Source organism: Talpa occidentalis, unplaced genomic scaffold (assembly GCF_014898055.3).
Source record: "Talpa occidentalis isolate TD23 unplaced genomic scaffold, MPIMG_talOcc4v2.1 talOcc4.14, whole genome shotgun sequence".
Lineage (NCBI taxonomy): Eukaryota > Metazoa > Chordata > Mammalia > Eulipotyphla > Talpidae > Talpa > Talpa occidentalis.
Window position 1 is genome coordinate 81,021,169 of NW_023601433.1, and position 18,553 is coordinate 81,039,721.

The 18,553-nt window shown below is 48.9% G+C and overlaps 1 protein-coding gene across 2 annotated transcripts in view; it reads left to right on the plus strand.

Annotated features, from left to right (window-relative positions):
• The first annotated feature begins 1,746 nt into the window (after window positions 1–1,746).
• The window catches only part of NOS1 (nitric oxide synthase 1), a 125,424-nt gene continuing 108,617 nt past the window's right edge, over window positions 1,747–18,553 (plus strand). The window contains exons 1-2 of one of the 2 annotated variants that reach the window (XM_037511093.2): window positions 1,747–1,850; window positions 3,944–4,042. The gene's annotated coding sequence lies outside the window, so the exon portion shown is untranslated. Of the gene's footprint in view, window positions 1,851–2,055; window positions 2,397–3,943; window positions 4,043–18,553 lie in introns of those variants that run through there. The other variant, XM_037511092.2, reaches the window with a different exon arrangement.

Genomic DNA, 18,553 nt, shown 5'->3' on the forward strand with positions numbered 1-18,553 from the left:
CCCCTTTTTTTCCCCCCTCTCCCCCAATGCCTTTGTCTCATGAGTCAGAGAAAACTAGAAACAAGAGGAACTGTCATTCCCTTGTTCTAGAACCTTCTGTAGCTGCTTAGTACATATCAGTTGTCTCACCTTGATCTCCAAGTTCTAGTCTAAGTGATGAGTTAAAGCCCACCTGTCCAGCCTCATCTCAAGCCACATGGTCCCTTACCCTGCATATGTCAGGATTCTGGCATCCTCAGACATATCAAGTTTGTTCAAACCACAGGGCCTTTGCACATGCTCTTTCCTCTGCCTGGAAAACCCCATCTTCACAGGAGGGGCAGGGGGAGTCATTCTTGATCTTCAAGTTTAAGTTTCAAGTCAAAGTAAATGTTCCAGGACACCTAGTTGAAGTAATTTCCTCAGATTATTGTCATTGTACCCTATAGCATTCCTTCACAGCCATAATTATAGCTTTTGTATATTTGCTTTCTTTTATGCTGCCTAGTTGTTCCGCTGGACTATGAAGGCATACGCCATGGATGTTTTATTTACCAAAGCATTGCCTAGCACCTAACACAATGAATTTCACATATTAGAGTAAATGGGGGAAAGGCCATATAATGCATTGGTTCTAGTCTAACTTCAGGCTCAGGTGGATCCAGGTACCTGGATCAATGTCATCAGGAATCATTCTCTGTTCACTTTTCAAATATGCTTTCCTCTGTGCTATCTTCATTCTCAGGCAGACTCTCCTCAGAGAAGCTTTTCTTCTACCAGTTTAGCAACTCCAGTAGAAAAAGAGGCCTCTACTCTAATCAATTCAGCCAGAGTCAAGGCACAAGAGTTACCGGTGCACACATGCAAGATATTTGCTACATATGATCAAACAGATAACATTGTGCACCCAAGTGAAAAATGCCCAGCTAGAGATAGATGCTGAAAAGTAACAGGAATTGTCCTGAGGCCGCTTGTCATATTGAAGAGCAGACTCTGAGGTCAGACCTCATCCAGCACCACAACTTGGGTACTGTGTGACACCTGGCAAGTCACGTATTCTAAGCTTTAGTTTCCTCATGATCTCTATTACAGCAATAGCATCACTCCTAAATATATATGATATTTTGTAATTTTTTTAAAAGATTTATTTATTTATACAAGCACTGGGGTACAGACCAGAGGCACGGGAATTCACCAGAGTCAGAGTGGGGAGCAGAACAGGCAGAAGGACCGAAATACACTGCTGAGGGGAGCAGTGAGCCAGAGAGGAGAGGCCTGTCGCCCCATGTGGGAATCTCCCCGGCCGGGCAGGAATAGAACTGCCACCACTGAGGCTGCAGAGAGCTTCACAGCGCTGCACTACCTATATATGATTTTTTAAGGTTAAATGAGCTTAGATGCACACTTAGTGAGCCCTCAGGAAGTTCTACTTCCCTTCTTTCCTCCCTCCCCCTATAGCTATTATCCTGAGGGAGAAGTCAGAGGGGGCCAGAGCAGACCCTGAAACAACTGGACAAGGACAGTACAGAGGGGCTGACTTGGAAATGAACTAAGACCAGCTGCAAAGGAATGGGAAGTTTAACATGGTGCACCCCAAAACTTCCAGAATCAGAGATACAAATCTGGCCGGCACACAGCCTGCCGGAAAGGCTGTTGGGAGCGGTTGGTTCTGAGGGTGCATTTCGGAGCCGGACGGCGTGGGTTTAAAGCTCAGCCGCGGCGCTTGACTGTGCTGGCTTGTGACGTCATCGCTCCTGGCCGTGTGACGTCATCTCACGGCGTCTCCGCGTCCTCATCTGTAGAATGGGCGCGAAAAGAGCCATGTTAGTTCAGTCACCTCATGGGAAGTACCGGCGCCGTTCTAGCGCGGGGTAAGTGCTGGTACAACGGACGTCATTATCTCTGCCCTGCTCGGCAGCACTCGGTCCTCTGGGCCCGGAAGTCCGCCATGACGCCCCTTTCTTTCCTGTCGCGTCACCACAGGACACGGGAGGGTGTGGCTGAAATGGCCACAGAGGAGCGTGCCTCCTGTCGCGTGCAGGGGATGTGCCCTTCCTGTGGTCTGAGGTAGGAGGCTGTCCAAGGCCGCTGGTGGCCACGCCATGTGAAAGCTTCTGAGTCCCATCCGGGCAGATGGCGTCCCCCCCGGTCCTTCATTAATTATCGTACAGCAGAACCTGGCCACTTCCCACTCTAATGCCCCATCTTCGGCCAAGAAACCTATCAATTTGCTATTTGGAAACAATTAGCCCGGTTCACGGCCTCTGCAGCATCAATTAATGTGGACGTGAACATAAATTACAGGGAAGCAGGGATCGGCCCTGGGGGATGAGGTCACAACAACCATAAACCTCTGGCTCAGATGAGATTCCCCAGAAAGAGGCAGACAGCAGGGTCCTTCACTCTTCAATCACCAGGTGGGGGTCACTTCATCAGCGGCCTCCAGGGACCCACCTGGAACCTGAGGCCAAGGCCTCTGAGCCAAGAGAGTGTAAAATGAACCCTGGTTGTCCTGAATGCAGACAGGTCGCCCTGGCCACCCCCCACCCCCCCCACCCTCCCCCCACCCTCCCCCCACCCCCCGCCTCCACACAGGTCTGGCCAGCTCTCTCCTCCAAGAAGGAGATGCCAAAATGCACTGACCTCTGGTTCTGTTGGATCTGGTTAACCCTTGGGGCAAAACAACACTGACACCCTTTACAGACTTTGGCACAGGCCAAGGGTGCTAGCTGGAGGGTGCTAAGGGCTGCTTAGGGGCCCATTTCTTAGAAGGTCCTCCCTAAGCCTACAGGGACTCAGATGCTTAGAGGCCAGGCTGACTTGGGTTTCAGTCCCAGCATGGACAAGCCTTGTGACCATGCGCAATTCTCTTTTATTTTTTGTAGATTTTTATTTATTTACGCAAGAACCAGGGTACAGGCCAGATTCGCAGGAGGGTGAGAGGATTCACTAGAGACAGAGCGGGGAATAGAACAGGCAGACTGACTGAAATACACTGCTGAGGGGAGCAGTGGGCGAGACAGGAAAGATCTGCTGCACCATGTGCGCCCCTTGCCAGTGGGCCGGGATGGAACTGGCACTGCAGAGGCTGATGGACAGCTTCACAGCACTGCGCTCAACCGCCTGCGCCACCAGGGGAGGCCCCATGCACTATTCTCTTAACCTGGCATGCCTTGGTTTTCACATCTGTAAGATGGGGATTTCAGAAAAAAATGTGCTGAACACAGTAGCTGGTACATAGACAGTGCTATGTCAGTGGGAGGGCTGTTGGCAGTGGGCAGAGTCACAGTGAACTCTATCTTAGGAAAACACAGCTAAAATTCTTAGAGGCTGCAGAGCTTATAGATCACTAACACCACAGTCTCCATCCAGCCTCCTAAAGGCCAGGAAATAGAAGCTGACTTTAGTCATCTCACGGCCCCTCTGGGGGAGGCTCTGCTTCTCAGCTCACTTACTGTCTTCTGGCAGGCTTTGGGCCTTACTCCATGGCCCAGAAAGTAAGCTCCTGCCACGTGGGCCTCTCTCTAGGGCAGCTCACAGCCTGGTCCCTGGCTTTCCCAGAGTGAGGGCTCTGAGCAACTGCCAGGCACTGGCTAAACACTTCACAAGCATCTTCCTATTTAATCCTCACTAAGCAAGGACAAGAGAAGAAGACAGAAGCCTCAGTCCTTTTGTAACCTAATATCAGAAGGGGCATCCCTGCCTTAGAAGCATGTCACTGGCTTAGAAGCAAGTTACTGAGTGCCAGGCACTGGGTTGAATGTTTTGCTGGCATCATCCTATTTAATCCCTCTGGACCCACCACTTGGCAAGGAATGGGCAGAACAAATGATTATCCAGTAGAAATGGAAGCAAATACCCTTCTTTAAAAATGAGAGTACAAGTACGAAGGGGAAAAGGCTAGTAAAAGGCAAAAACACAAATGAAAATCTGCCCCATTCTGGTTACTATTCCTGTCTTACAGGTGAGGACTTGAGCTCAGAAGTTAGCTAACTTGCCCCAAATCAGAGGAGCTGCTGGAATCTAAACCATGTTTTCATCGTTGGCGTCTCACTCTGCAAAGGTCAGGCCCCTCTCCTTTGGGATCCAGTCACAGACTGTCAAGTTTGGCTGCCCCAAACTTGGGAAGTTGAATATTTGATTAATAGGGTCAGGGAGTCAGCCTCCTGGCCAGTTCAGGGGTGACTTGCATAGGAGCAGGAATTGGGTAATGCCCTTTCCCTGCCCAGGGCAGACCAGTACAACTGAACTCCTTAGCCCATTTTGTCTGGTCTCATTGCAGACTTGGAAGCTACTAGAGAATTACTGTCATTCCGCACTGTCTGCTCAGGTTAAAATCAAGAGGACAGAGCTGATCCCAGGGGGAGGAAGCTGCCTTGAACCCCTAAAGGTAGCAATGTCCAGAAGTATAACCCAGGAGGCAAAGGGTACAAGCCTCCCCCCAACCCCTGTCCTAACAAGCCCAAACCAGGAAAGCCTTCCAGATGTGGAAAGAAGGGAAGGAGACTGACCCCCCATGGAAGCCTGGTTCCCCATCCTACCTCTGCCATGAGCTGATGTGGGACCCTGAGCAAGCTACAAACCCTTTTAAGCTCCAGTCTCTAGAAGTGTAGAGTGAAGCAGTAAGGCTCTAACTTGGCAGAGCCACTGTAAGGATAAAAAACATAGTCTGCGAAGCACCCAGACTAGATGCCGAGTGGGCAGTGGCTCTTTCAGCTTGTGGACTGTGCCAGCAGAGATGTGGCCACCGCGCTTGCCTTCCTCGTGCCTGGCACAGATGGGGCCTTAGTTGCGTTTGGTTAATCAAGTAGAGATCCAGGTGGAATGCAGCCTCTGAACCAGGTGAAGGCTCAGAAATGCAAGTTCCAATGTTTGAACCATTGTCAGATGGGGAGTGGTGTAAAGTGTGGCGTGGTCCTGTTGCAGAGAAAGCTTTGACCTAATGAGCTAACATGGTGACTTCTTGCCTGGTGACTGAAGTGCGTCTCAACCACCTTAAAGAGCAGAGTCCCCCCAACACCTGCAAGGGAGCCTGTTTAGCAGCAGTTCTGTCTCTGAAGGGGTTCCCTGAGATCTCACAGGGACACAAATTAGTCTGGGGTGTCTGCACCCTTCTGCACAATATGTAAAAACTCGGCTTACTGGAAAACCCCGAAATAATTAACTTGCTCTGTGACCTTAGGAGAAAGACTTACTCTCTCTAACCTTCAGACAATAGGATTCATTTTGGGGCGCCTGCAGGACCGCCCTAAGGACTTGCAGGAACACTGCTGCAGTGCCTGGCGCCTGATACAGAGCCTCAGTTACCAATGGTTCCTGTTGTTACTAAGAGATGTGCTTCTTTAAAATGATTCTGCAGCTCTTAACAGCCCCCTGTGGCCCCGTGGAATGAGCTGGTTGCAGATCAAGGAGGAGCAGAGCATTTTCTGGCAGCTCACATGGGAGTGCGGGGGCCAGGTCTTTCTGCAGACTTAGGGTGGCCAGCCCAGGTGAGGGATACCCTGGCGCTTCCTGCTTCTGGATGCATTTTGCCTCCACTCAGAGCAGCCTTGAGATTTTCCCTTTGACTTGGCAGAGGGACAGAGCACAGGGTGTAACTCAGTATGGCCAGTATCCTAGGTGAGGAAGAGCAGGCAGATGACAGGGAGATGGATGGTTTCAGTGCCCAGCGCTCCTGGCGCTTGAAGGACAGACATTGTGTGTGTGAACATGTATTTGTGCACGCTCGCTCACTCATCTGCACATGTCTATGGTGTGTGAGGCTTATCTTCAGCAGTCAGAGCTTCCAAGATCAGCAGCGGTTCGAACCCACAGGGTTGCAGGAAGAGCCTTGTCATCCTCTTGGAGGGCTGCCCGCTGACTTGGGGGGCTGCTGGCTGCAGATGGTCAAATATTAAATTCTGTTGGGCCTCCCATCTGGTGGCTGCTCTGGCCAGCCGGAAGAATTCCCCATGGGGCAGCTCTGCGCTCTGGTCAGACTACTCTGCCCCAAACCTACCCTCTGGTGACCCCCAGACAGGACTGTGTTCAGCTAACCAGGGGGGTCCTCCCCCTACATCCAAGCGCCCGCTCATCCCCCTCCAAGGCAGCTTCCTCTACTCTTCCTTCTATATCTGTTCCCCCAGAGCGGGAGCTAAAGCAGCACTGGGTTTGGCATCACATCACTCAGGGGTCACGGCCTCGTTCCACTGGGCATTTGCCTGGGCTCTCTGGGCCTCTGTTTCCTCCTTCACCATCCCTCCATCATGGGGAGGATGAAGCAGGAGACAACACAGGCAGAGCCAGGTCTCTCAGCCTTGGCACGTGGGTCTGGATAATTCTTTGCAGTGAGGGGCTGCCCAGGCTCCCTAGGATGTTTAGCACCATCCTTGACCTTGACCCTCTGGATGCCAGGAGCATCCCACCCAGAGTGACAACCAACAATGTCTCCAGGCGTGGGGGATGCTTTGTGCTGTGCTTGGCATGTGGTGGACACGTGTAGACATCAACCAACTCCATTTTCTAAGTTAACAGAGGTGACACAGCTGCAGGGTGCAAGGAACGTGGCCAGGCACACAGCAAGTGCATAATAAATATTAGGTGTTACTGTTATCTCATCAGAGGGCCTGTCAAGTCCTTTGCAAGGAGGTTTTGAAGCCTGTGGTTCTACTTTCATACATCAAACATGTATGGAAAGCTATAGGCCAGCCTGGGATGGATATACATGTGGGCCAGTTCTTAACTCGGTAGGAGAAAGGGTCAGGGGAGCAGGGCACAGCAGAAATAGTAGGGGCGTCCATATCATCACCATCACTACTGGTTTCCTATTGCGTTATCTTTGTTATGGTCATTAACACTTACTGGCCACTTGAAATGTTCAGCTCTATTAGCTCATGTCATTATCTCAATAGCCCTAAGAGGTCAAACTTCTGATTATTTCTGTTTTGTGAGCAAGGAGACAGAAGTTCTTCAGTCCTAGCCGTGGGCATCAGCAGTGTGATGGAGCCTCTCTATGGGGCTCCTGAGCACTGTGCAGGGCAGGTGGGTGCAGGTCAGGAAAGCGTGGCTGACAATGGGGCTGGAACCATTGGTAGAAGGGAGGGGAGGGAGGGAGGGCCAGGCAGTGGCTGCCTTCTGCTTGGCATGGTGGAGAGCTTATTGCTCTGCTCCAGGCCAGCAGTGCCAGGTGGGTGGGCAGCAACTCCTGCCTCCAAGAGCCACATCTGTTCCCTTCTCAAGATTGTCATTCCTGGAAGTGTCATGCCCCCGCTCAGGGGACATCACTGTGCTGGCATACCAGTGGCCCTGGTTTGCCCAAGATCCAGGGGATTCTTGGGACATGGAACTCTCCATGCTCAAGCCAAGCCAGTCCCTGACAAACCAGCACAGCTGGTCACCCTGCCCCGGTCCCTCAGTCTGCTGACCGTTTATCCAGGACTTCTGCAGGTTATCAGTCCCAGGGGTTCACACCTATCCCACCCAGCGAGCCTTCTAATTCTCCCCTAAAAGAGCAGGTGCCAGGTGTCCAACAGCTGTTTCCCAAAGGTGGGAGAATCCAAGAACAACTTGGGAAACCCAGAGAGGGGAAGGGGTTTGTTTAGAGTCACCCAGAGTCTGTGCAACTCTGGGGCTGGAGACCAGATCTAGAGATGCAGAATAAAGTCAATTTCACTTTAAAGCAGAGTAACAGTATTAACAGGCCTATCGAGCTCTTTACACCGCAGCCCCTCCCTGAGCACTTGGCTGCCATTGTGGCCCTGAATGCCCATCCTGACCCCAAAAGTTAGTACTTTTCTCATCAAGGCCATTTTACAGAAGGGAAAACAGGTACGGATAGGTTCGATGATGTGGCCAAGGGCACCTGGAGAATGGTAGAGGCAAGATTCAACACCGCAGACAGAGGGAGTAACGGCGGCGCTGCACAGCCTCACGGGCACAGCTTCTTCTCCGCTCCTGGCGGCTGTGAGCAAGGCTGAGTTTGGGGCCCTTGCCAAGTGATACCATGTGAACACACACGCATGCACCTGTCTGGGTTTTCTGTCCCAAGGGACACTCCCCCAACCCCACAAGTGCCTCACACTTCTAGTGTGCTCTCTGCCTGAGGACCCCCAGAAGAGGGCATTGATTGCCTTGGACGATGACTTGCTAATGGTGGTATTTCCAGCCCTGTGGTGGGCTAGAGATGCCGAGGACAAGGGCCCCTCCCAGGGCCCTTCGCTCTCTGTGTGTGTAGAACTGTTATCTCTGTGATCCATAGGGCCCTGTGGGTTTGAGGCAGGAGATTGCAAGTAGAGGCAGTAAGAAATGATATTTACTCAGCCCTTATTGCCACTCTGTTAGGCTTTAGGGAGCCAGCCAGCCAGCCAGTCAGCAGCATGACACAGAGGCAGACAGACAAGCATCCAGGGAGCCATGGGCAGTGTCCTCTATGCCACGGGACTTGGGATGTGGGGGGAAGGGGTTGGTACAGGACCCAGTCTCAGGAGGTGGGAGAGGCCTCCAGGGGGAGGAAAAGTCTCAGCTGAGATCTGAGATAAGCAGCCAGGTAAAGAGGAGCATGCTGGAAGATAGTACGGGCACAGAGAACTTTGTGCAAAGGCCCGGGGTGGAAGACAATGTTCTGTGCTGGCAAATGCAAGTCACTCTGAGGGAGCCTGTAGCTCATTCTGTCTTGGCCATTGATGGGCTTGAAGTAAGGGGGTGACAGGAGAATATTTGTGTTTCGGAATATGGCTCTCACTGCTGTATGGAGAATGGCTTAGATGGGACTATGTCTTTTTGAACCTCCAATTATCTTCAATATTTATTACACTCATGGTTAATTGGAAAATATTGCCCACTGGTTTGGAAGACGTGTATATTAATATGATTCTCAAGCTGTAAATTTAAACCTAAATAGCTGGTCATTATTAATAGTTTTGAGACTTAGAACACACATAGCCTTTCATATTTCTGTCATTGTGTGTTAGAAAATAATGTTACATTTCTACTAATAATGTAAGGGATTCATTTTCACACAACTTTCTGTAAAGTGACCGTACTCCTCTTTGAAATCTTTTGAAACATGCTAAATATCCTTTCCTAATTACTTCATCAGTTATCGCTCCTTCTTTGTGGTATCAATTAAACCATTGAGTGACTGAAAACATATTTATTACAGTGCATGGGATGGGAGAGAAAGGAAGGAAGGAAGCAGAGGACAGAAGGAGGGAGCGGGGAGAGAGGGAGGGAGGAAGATGTGTGAATAATGGACTCCACAAAACCAGTGAACACAAGTTCAAGGAAGAAATAGTTCAGCTTGGAATGTAAAAGGATTTTGTACTCATCAGAATGGCCTAAAGATGAAAAGAAGTACTTTGAGAGGCTGTGAGCGCACTGTCTTGGGGGGTATTGAAGCACACACTGAAACAGGATAAATATCATGGTTTTACCTTTTGTACAGGGCTTTGCATTTCTACGAGTTTCACCGACATTATCCCCTTTGTCATAACAATCCCATATCTTGAGTGTTATCCTGAGTATGGTATCCTGTTCCTAGATAAGAAAATTCAGATTCACAGCGCCTAAGTGACTCTCCCAGCTAGCGAGAAACCTGGAAGTATCTGATTCCAAGTCCCCTCCTCTTTCCAGAACCCCAGCTGACCCCTGAAGTTGTTTCTAAACCTGAAATGGTGGGTTGCTTAGAAGACTTTCCTGCCTTACAGGAGCTTGCTCTAACAGCAAAAATATATTAAGTTCACACCCAGAAAGCTGCTTCCTCAGGACAGGTCGAGCGTCTTCCTCCTACTGGCTGCGTGGCTTGGGGCAAGTCACTTCACTTCTCTGAGCTTCAATTACCTCGTCTATAAAGTGGGAGATACTAGTACCAACTTCACGGAGTTGCTGAGTTAGATGAGACCTGTTATGGAAAGAACTATATGGGGCAGCAGTCTTCCAGCTATAAGGGACAGAAATCCAGCTCCCGATAGACACCCTTGTTCTTTTCTCCTCTCTTGCATTGGAGGCCCACTCTCATCCTGCAGACGAGCCTCTCCAGCCGTTACAAACCATATAGCCCACAGCCAAAGCTTAGCCGCCTCAGCAGAAAAAAGCTTCCTTCACCCAGCAGTGGAGTGTCACTTCAGGGCCTTGATTGGCCCTGCTTGATCACATGCTTACCCTTTAGACCAGTGGCTTTCAGGAAGAGTATGAGGTACTGGGGTTGACCAGGCCTTAGCCATGTATTCCCCATGCAGTCAGGGGTGCAGGACATGTTATGAGAAGAAAGGTGACTAAAACGTTACTAAAACCCTTTGCAGAGTGTCAGAGGACAGGGTGTGGCTTACAGTAGTCACTCGTTCAATGGAATGCTGTTGTCACTCATTCAGTGGAGGAGGAGCAAAGGTGGTCAGTGACAGCTTTGTTTGTAAGGAAGTTGGGAGCTGTAGCTTAAATGCTCCAGAGAGTTCTAGGAGAGAAAAACAAGGAAGATTCCAGGTCAGCCACACAGGCCTCATTAATGCTCTTGGTCCTTATTGGGATCAGCATACCTTGCACCAGCGTCCTCAGTGTCTTCTCAAGAACAAGGTAAATGCAGCAAGAATCAGAGAGGTTTGGGGGACAGCCGTGCCACAAGGGACTCATGCATCCTGAAACATGCAGGCCTGGTTCTGTGCTGTTCTCCTCTACCTGCCCTTCTGCTTCATTCATTACTTTATGCAACAGTATTTGGGGTGCACGAATTCGGGCCCTGAAGATTTAGCTGTGCACAAGACACAGGAGGTCCTCGCGATCCGTGCTGAGTGCGTTCTCAGTCACAATTTAGCTTTACATTTTTCTTCACTTGTTGAAAACCTTCCAACATTTACCTCACCGAAGCACGAATCATGCCTCCTGTGTTATGTGTGGCCCGGCCAGTGGACACGTGTGGGTTTGGTAACAATTGCAAAAGGATTGCATATTCTCCCTCGGGCAGCTGCTTGGGAAGGAGGTACATGTTCATTTCATGACTCCTTGAAGGTTTCCAGCTGCTTTCAAGCCCTTGATTATACTTACCATGTGCATGTTTTTGTTTGGCCCAAGAGCACTGTTTAAGTTAGTTGCCAGCGCTTAAAACTCAGAAGATTCATATAAAATCAGAATTTGAGGCTTCTCTTGAGAGTCAAAAGACCTAGTGATATTGGACTGGCAGATACCAGCAGAATTGCTGGAGCCACATCGCATCCTCCACCCCTTTACACAGGAACCGTGTTTCTAGTTCTCCAAGGTCCCATGTGACCCTGTCTTTGAGTCATTCACCAGGTGGCTCCTGTAGCCACTTAAACTTGCCACCTATGTGAGAAGCCATTGGATGACAGTGGTCACCTTTGCCAAGGGTCTCTTCTAGCTGAATGGCATCCCCAGTCTGCCTTAAAGACCTTCCCTCTGCCACTGCCCCTTCAAAACCCCCAGGGAGTAGGAAACCTCTAGCCCAGGGACAGTACCTTATCCAGAGGCAGGTGAGGCCCAGCCCTGCCTTGTCCACACTGTTTTCAAAGCCCATTAGGTGAAGCTGCTTGAGGGAATAAAAGGCAGAAATTCAAGTGGTTTTCATTGCTGTGGTTTTCAAAGATGAGTGAGTGTTTTGTTCAATGCGGCAAGAAGGCGGTTTTAAACATCCTCAGAATTACCTTCATTCAACCTTTGAATAGCTTGATTCTCAGGCTTCTCTGAGCTCAGAGAGCCTCTTCAATGGGTAGATGAGAGCAAAGCAAGGAATGGATGGTTCTTCAGCTTTCTGCCGAGCTTGGTGGGTGCTTTAATCACTTTCGGGTGTTTTGTGCCCACCAATTTCCCAATGCTGGGTAGACGTGAGGATGAGATGATTCATCTTCTGATTCAGAGAACATTTATTGAGTACCTACTAAGCACTTCAAATACCATCTATAAGACAACAAATCCCTAAACTGCGTCACCAACTCAGACCTCTTTTCAATCCTTATATCTAACTTTCTACTTGAGATCCCTATTCAAATTTCTTCCAGACATTGCAAACATCTGTGTTCTAAACTCAACTCTTTACTCCCACAAGAAAAGGAAAAATATCACCTTTATTACCATTGGGAGTTTTGCTCAAGCTGATAACTTCGAAGTTATTCTCTGCCTCCTTCTCACTTATCCTCAACAGCCAATCCATCCTCCTAGCACTGCTGGTTTTTTTTCTCCTAACTGACCTGTCCATAGGTTAGTTAAGATAGTGCTAGCTGCTATAACAGATAGACCCAACCATCTCAGTGGCTCAATAGAATAGAAATGTATTCTTTGGTCAAATAGAGTCTAGTAAAGGATCCAGATGGTGATTCAGTAAATTCAGTGAACTCACAACTTATGACTCCACCTTCCCCTACCAACCAATGCACAGGAAAAGAAAGGGCAGGGAGGACACAGCTGCTCTAAGCCACTTCAACCCAGAAGTGACACCATCACTTCTGCTCCCATTTCATTGGTGAGACCCAGTCCACATGACCTCACCAGTTGCAAAGGACACTGGGAAATGTAGTTCTGGCTGAGCATCTATTTCCCAACCATAACTGTACACTATAAAAGTGGATCTTTGGTGGACAACAGCCATCTCTGCTTCAGTGGTAGTTTCACTGACATTTCCCCAATCTCAGCCACCTTCATAACTCACATGGATGATTGCAACGGTCTGTCCTCTTCTGGTCTCCCTGACTCCATTTCTGTCCCCTCAAGCCACAACTCAGACCATCCTTGCTACTCCTGTCTCTCAGAGTAAAATATGAGTCCCTCACTGTGGCGTCAAAGCTCTGATTAACCAGGTCCCTGCCTCCTCTGCCACCTCATCTGCTTCTTTCTGCATAATTCACAGCTCCCCCAACAACCACCTCCATACTGGACGTCCTCCATGATCCACCTTAGGCACGTTTCTTACCTGACCAACCTTCTTCAGCCTCCAAGACTCAGCTCAGATACTGGTTATTTTCTCAAAGAGGAATTTTCAGTACAAGCAGGATCCCTCACAGGAGAGCTTTTCACAGTGAATACATAGAAAATTATTTGTATGGTTCCTTGTTTATGTACCTTTTCCCACACAGGCTGTAAATTCTTAGAGAGTCAAAGCAGTTTCTGCTATCTTTACCGCTGTGTCTCCAATACCTAGCACATTGCTAGACACATAATAGGGGCTCAAAACACATTTGTTGAGTGAGTAAATGAATGACATGGTGTCAATTGACTCCCTGCACAGCGCAAAGCAGTAGATGGGAAGATGGGTCCCAGAGACAACAAATGTCTTTTCCCAAAGCGACCCAGCAAGTGGCAGCTGTACCTACAAGGCAACATTCTTTCTAGCTGGGTCTCTTCTTCGCACTCCAATTTTGGGGGTACCCTGGATTTTCTTTTTGCCTTCCCCCAAAACTTTTAATACCTCATCCACCCTACCAAGAGCATGAAAGACACCTCTGCTTCCCACCTCTGGATCCTAAGCAGACACCTCCCTTTATCAGTCAGGGGCGGACACTCAAAATGCAATTGAGGAGAGATGAATAGTCTGCTTACAAAGACAGGACAGGGTCAAGGGAAACCAACAGGAGTCATGCAGGACCCTGGACCATGAAAGGCCTCAAAGAGCAGGAGAAGGCAGCAGCTCCCAGAACCTGGAGAGTGAGCTCTGTGGAAAGGACCACAGGCGACAGAGCCACTGCTCCTGCAGCCCACAGGGAAGGATGCAGGAGAGAATAAGCCCAACCTCACTGTGCTTCCACCCCCATTGCCTGCCAGCGCTTTTGCTTTCGTTGGCTGAATCCTATCAGAAGCTAGAGGCAAGGGATTCTGCTGATTGGGTCAAGCTCCAAGGGCATCAAGTAGAGTGCAGAAGGCAGGGGTCGGTGAACCTGGAGGCATCTACTGACAACAGCCAGCTCTAGCCCCTTTCTGGCTAAACCATGAAAAGTGACCCAGTCCATTAGGGTTTCTTTGGCTTCAAGCATCATAAATGATGCAATTCCAGGAAAATGAGGAATGTATTGGAAGGATTCAGGGTAGCTCTATGATTTCAAAGAAAAGGACCTCCCTGGTGGTGCAAAGTGTTAAGTCATAGCACTATGAAGCAATCTGCAGCCACTGAAGCACAAGTTCGATCCCCGGGCAGAGAGATACCCACATGGCGCAGCAGGCCTCTCCTGACTCGCCCACTGTTCCCCTCAGCAGTGTATTTCAGTCAGTTTGCCTGTTCTGTTCCCCATTCTGTCTGGTGAATCCTCTTACCCCACACACCTCTGGCCTGCACCCCAGTTCTTATATGCATAAATAAATCCTTTTTTAAAAATTATATATAAAAACAAAAGATTTGGAGGAAAAGCTGAATAACTGAGCTTCATGAGCAGGATCTTGAGCCACAGCACTGCATGTGCAGGATGGAGAGCGCCCCAAAGAAAATTGGAGAACAGCTGCCAGAAGAAGGGATGCTGAGTCCACAAAACAAGAGGTGTCCTGACAAGATTCACTCCTACCAAAAGGAAAACAGGGACCACCTCTGCACTCAGGTGAGAAGCTAATGCTTCATCAAACCTGGAAAGGTGCTGGTGCTCAATTAACCAGTGTGGGCTGGAGGAATAAAGGAAACACGGACTGCTGGAGAACTTGAACTGGCTTCTCCCCGAGGGCATTGGAGACTTTGAAGTCACTCAAACCCGGGAGGCGATATGGTCAGATCTGCATATTGGAAAGGTAACAGACTCGTGTAGGAGATTGGATTGCCAAGGGCAGGGAACCCTGCGGGGACCGATGGAGAAGACAGGGAAATGGTGGCTCAGACTGCTGAGCACTCACAGAGCTGCTCAGGAAGGGGTGAATTCCACCTTCCAGCCAGATAGAAACTCACAGGGATTCCTGACAGTGCATCTCCTCGTGTCCCGGCTTGCAGGCACAGCTTGGAGAAGCTGTGGGCTCCGTTCCAGACCCCATAAAGCAAGTCACACAAATTTTTTTTGTTTTGCAGAGTTTATAAAAGTTATGTTTACGCTACCCTGTGTCTATTACATGTACAACAGTATTACGTCTAAATAATGTACATACCTTATTTAACGTGACACAGAAACATGATATGAGCACATGCTATTGAAAAAATGGTGCAGTGGGCTTGCTGAAGGCATCGTTGCCTCAGATCTTCAATATGTTAAAAAGATAAAAATTGTATCTGTGAAGTGGAATAAAGCAAAGGACCATAAAACAAGGTACGCCTGCATTTCTGGAAGAAGCTCCTCTCCCCACTCCCCGCCTGCCTTCTTTGGACCAACTTGCCTTCTCCAGACCTTGGCCAGGAAGTTATACCATAGGAGAGGACCTCTTTGGTCCCAGGCTGGGTAAGGGGCCACCTCTGCACTCCCACCCCCACCTCCCATTGTCACCCTTAACTAGTTGCATTGCTTGACCTTGAGCAAGTTAGTTAACCTGGTCTGAGCCTCCATTTCCTCCCCTGCAAAATGGGGTTATAATAGCCTTCGCCTAACAGGGTATTGGTGAGCTTTAAGCAAAAATAGTGTGGCCCATCCCCTGGTGGCGCAGCGGTTGAGTGCTGGGCTACGAAGCTGCCTGCAGCCTCTGCAGTGCCGGTTCAATCCCCGGCCACCATCGAGGGTCCCACATGGCGCGCAGATCCCTGCTCTGTCTCTGGTGAATTCTCTCACCCTCCCACGCTTCTGACTGTACCCAGTGCTTGTATAAATAAATAAATCTTTATTTTTAAAAAAAACACAGTGCGGCCCAGACTAAGTGAGCAGACAGTACCAGCCCCTTCCGCCTTAACCACTCCTGGGCCCTGAGACTTGCAGGATCTGCTACAGACCTTGTTTTTTCAGCACCATGCAATTTCCAGAAACCTCCACTGGCCTCTATTGATTCTGGCAGCTTTCCTACTACTATTGATCAAACATGAGGTGGCCTTCCTCTTGGGGATGCTAATTGGCCCAAGAACTGTATACACTAGAGATCTACCAGATTTCTGAATGAAGTCATTGATACCTTTCCCATGGCATCCACTCAGAGAGGGGTAGACGACTGTCCTTGAAGTGCTTAGAAAAGTCTCATTTATCCTGAAAGTGCTGTCCTCATCTGTTGTATCATTCATAGGCAGGGTAGCCAGAGACGTGCATGTCAGTTCCATGAGGGTCAGGACTAAGATCTGTTTTGCTAACTGCTGTGTCCTCACAGCCTAGAACATGCCATGAGTTACTCATTGAACATTTATCAGCTGAATGAATACAAAGCACTAGGCCAGGAAAACAATATGAACAATAAGGCCTCAAAGTGCCTTTACGGGTTGTCAAGGAAAAATAATGACAATTCTGGAAAGAATTGGGTACATTCTAAGAGAGAGGCCTTCACGTTTTCTGAGAGGGCAGGGAAGGCAGAGGGAAACGGACTCGTATACTAGCTGCAGTTGATTCTATACAAGCTTCTTTGCCTGCTCTGTTTCCTCTGATGTCCCGGCCGTAGAGAGCTGACCACGGGGCTGTGTCTGTCCAGTGCATCATCCCCTAGCATAGCATGGAGTCTGGTGTGTGGCACGTAGTAGGAGTTTAATCAGTGTCTTAGTTCATTTGAGTTTGGCGAACCCCAAAGTAGGCACTAAGACGAGGGTTGGAGTTGAAGGAGTTTTGGGGGGAGATCTCAGGAAACACTAGGAGGAACAGGGAGTGATGAGACAGAAGAGAAGAAACCAATAACAAAACCAAAGCCAATAACACCCACTCACAGGTGGCTGTGAAGTTTGAGGAAGACTAGTGAGGTCCAGAGTCAGACCTCAGAAAATGGTAATCTTGAAGAAGAAAAGGCAATATTGAAGAAATGAGGCAAGTTACCCGTGGATGACTGCAGCTGAATCCTGGCAGGGAGCCAGTGAGGACACATGTCTCAGTTAACCCACAAGAGTACTTGTACCCCAGCTCCTGTCAGACATTGGTTGAGGGTGCTCCAAATTGGGGAATTTGATCCCCCCACAGTTCCTTTGCAAAAGTATTGTCAGTGGAAGTTGGATCAGTGTATATGGGAGTAGTAGGTGCTCATGAGCTATTGGTGGGGCATTTCCAGAAGGTGCTGAGGTAAATATTTACTGATGAGTGAATGGACATTGGTTGAGAGCCAACTATATACCAGGTAACCGTAGTTTGTTATTATGATTTTCAAAGCCTTTGAAAGGCAGGTAGTTCCTGGGGCTCAGAGAAGTTGGGTAATTTGCCTAAAGTCACACAGCCAGAAAAGTCAGAGCCTGAATTTGGCATGGTCTTGTCTGGCTTCAGTGCCCAGTCTCTCTTTTTGTTGGCTGCCAGGGTATTGCAGTGATGTCAATACTCTAAGCTGAAAATTCAGAAAGGGCCTTGGGTATTCTCTCATCTCTTTACTTCTCGGTCTTCTTTTGGCTCCAGAACTGGGTCAGCCCAATCTTGTTCAGAAGTCCAGTCAGTGAATCCTCTTGCCCTGAGGTGACCCCAATCCTCCAGGACTTCACCACGGCCAGAATTCCTCCTTTAAAATGGGTGGATTTTAGAGTCCAGTAGACCTGGGGTAAAATTCTGGAGTGGTTACTGCACAGCTGTGTGTCCTTGAGCAAGCAATTCTGCCTCTCTGGGCCTCGGTTTCCCTAAAAAGTGAGCCAATAACACCCACTCACACGTGGTGTGAAGTTTGAGGAAGATTAGTATGCCCCAGAGTCAGACCTCAAAAAATGGAAATCTTGAAGAAGAAAGGGCGATACTGAAGAGAGGATGAAAAATCTTGAAGAAATAGTAATCTTGAAAAGATGATGCTTAGCTTATATGTCAGTTGCTACTGCATCTTCCTGTACCCCAGACTGCTCCCTCTGTCCACTTTCTCTTCAACGATAGTGACCATCATGTAGGTTTTAATTGCATAGAGCCTGAAGCCAGTCTTCCTGAGCTCAAGTCCTGGCTCTGCCGCTACCCAAGCAGACGGGAGCTAATATATGTCAAGCGCAGTCATCGTAAGTGATCGTAAGTCATCGATAGTAATTGCTTGTACTGTCATCAGTGGTATCACCTAAACGCCCTTCTGTGAGTCAGCAAACCTTTATTAAATACCTGCTGTGTGCCAAATACTAGGTAGAGTGCTGGGGCTCAAGAGATGAAGAAAATAGAGTCCTTCTGGGTCAGATGGAGTAGCAGAGCCAGGGGAGAACACAGAGCAAACTGATCAGCACTGGAACAGGGGGAGTGAAGGGGAATGTTGATACCACACCCATGAAGAGGACAGAGGGTCCATACCCTTCCCCCCTCCATAAGCATGGCTGTTTCTGAATACCCTGTTATCATCTCTGTCCACACTTCTCATTCAATCCAAAAGGTCCCACCTATAAGCTCTTTGATAACCAACTATAAACTCTTTGAGGTTGGGGCAGAATCTTAAGTTTCTTTACCATGTCAGGAAGTAACCAAACAATGCTGCCACGGATCTATGGATGCTGGCAGGAAGTAAGAGATTCCTGGGCCAGAGACACAGGATTTCATTACTCTCAACAACAGCAGTAACCAAAGTCCTAATTCCCACAGGGCAACACAAAGAGAACAGGGTGACATGAGTTGGATGACAGGAGAGGAATTCC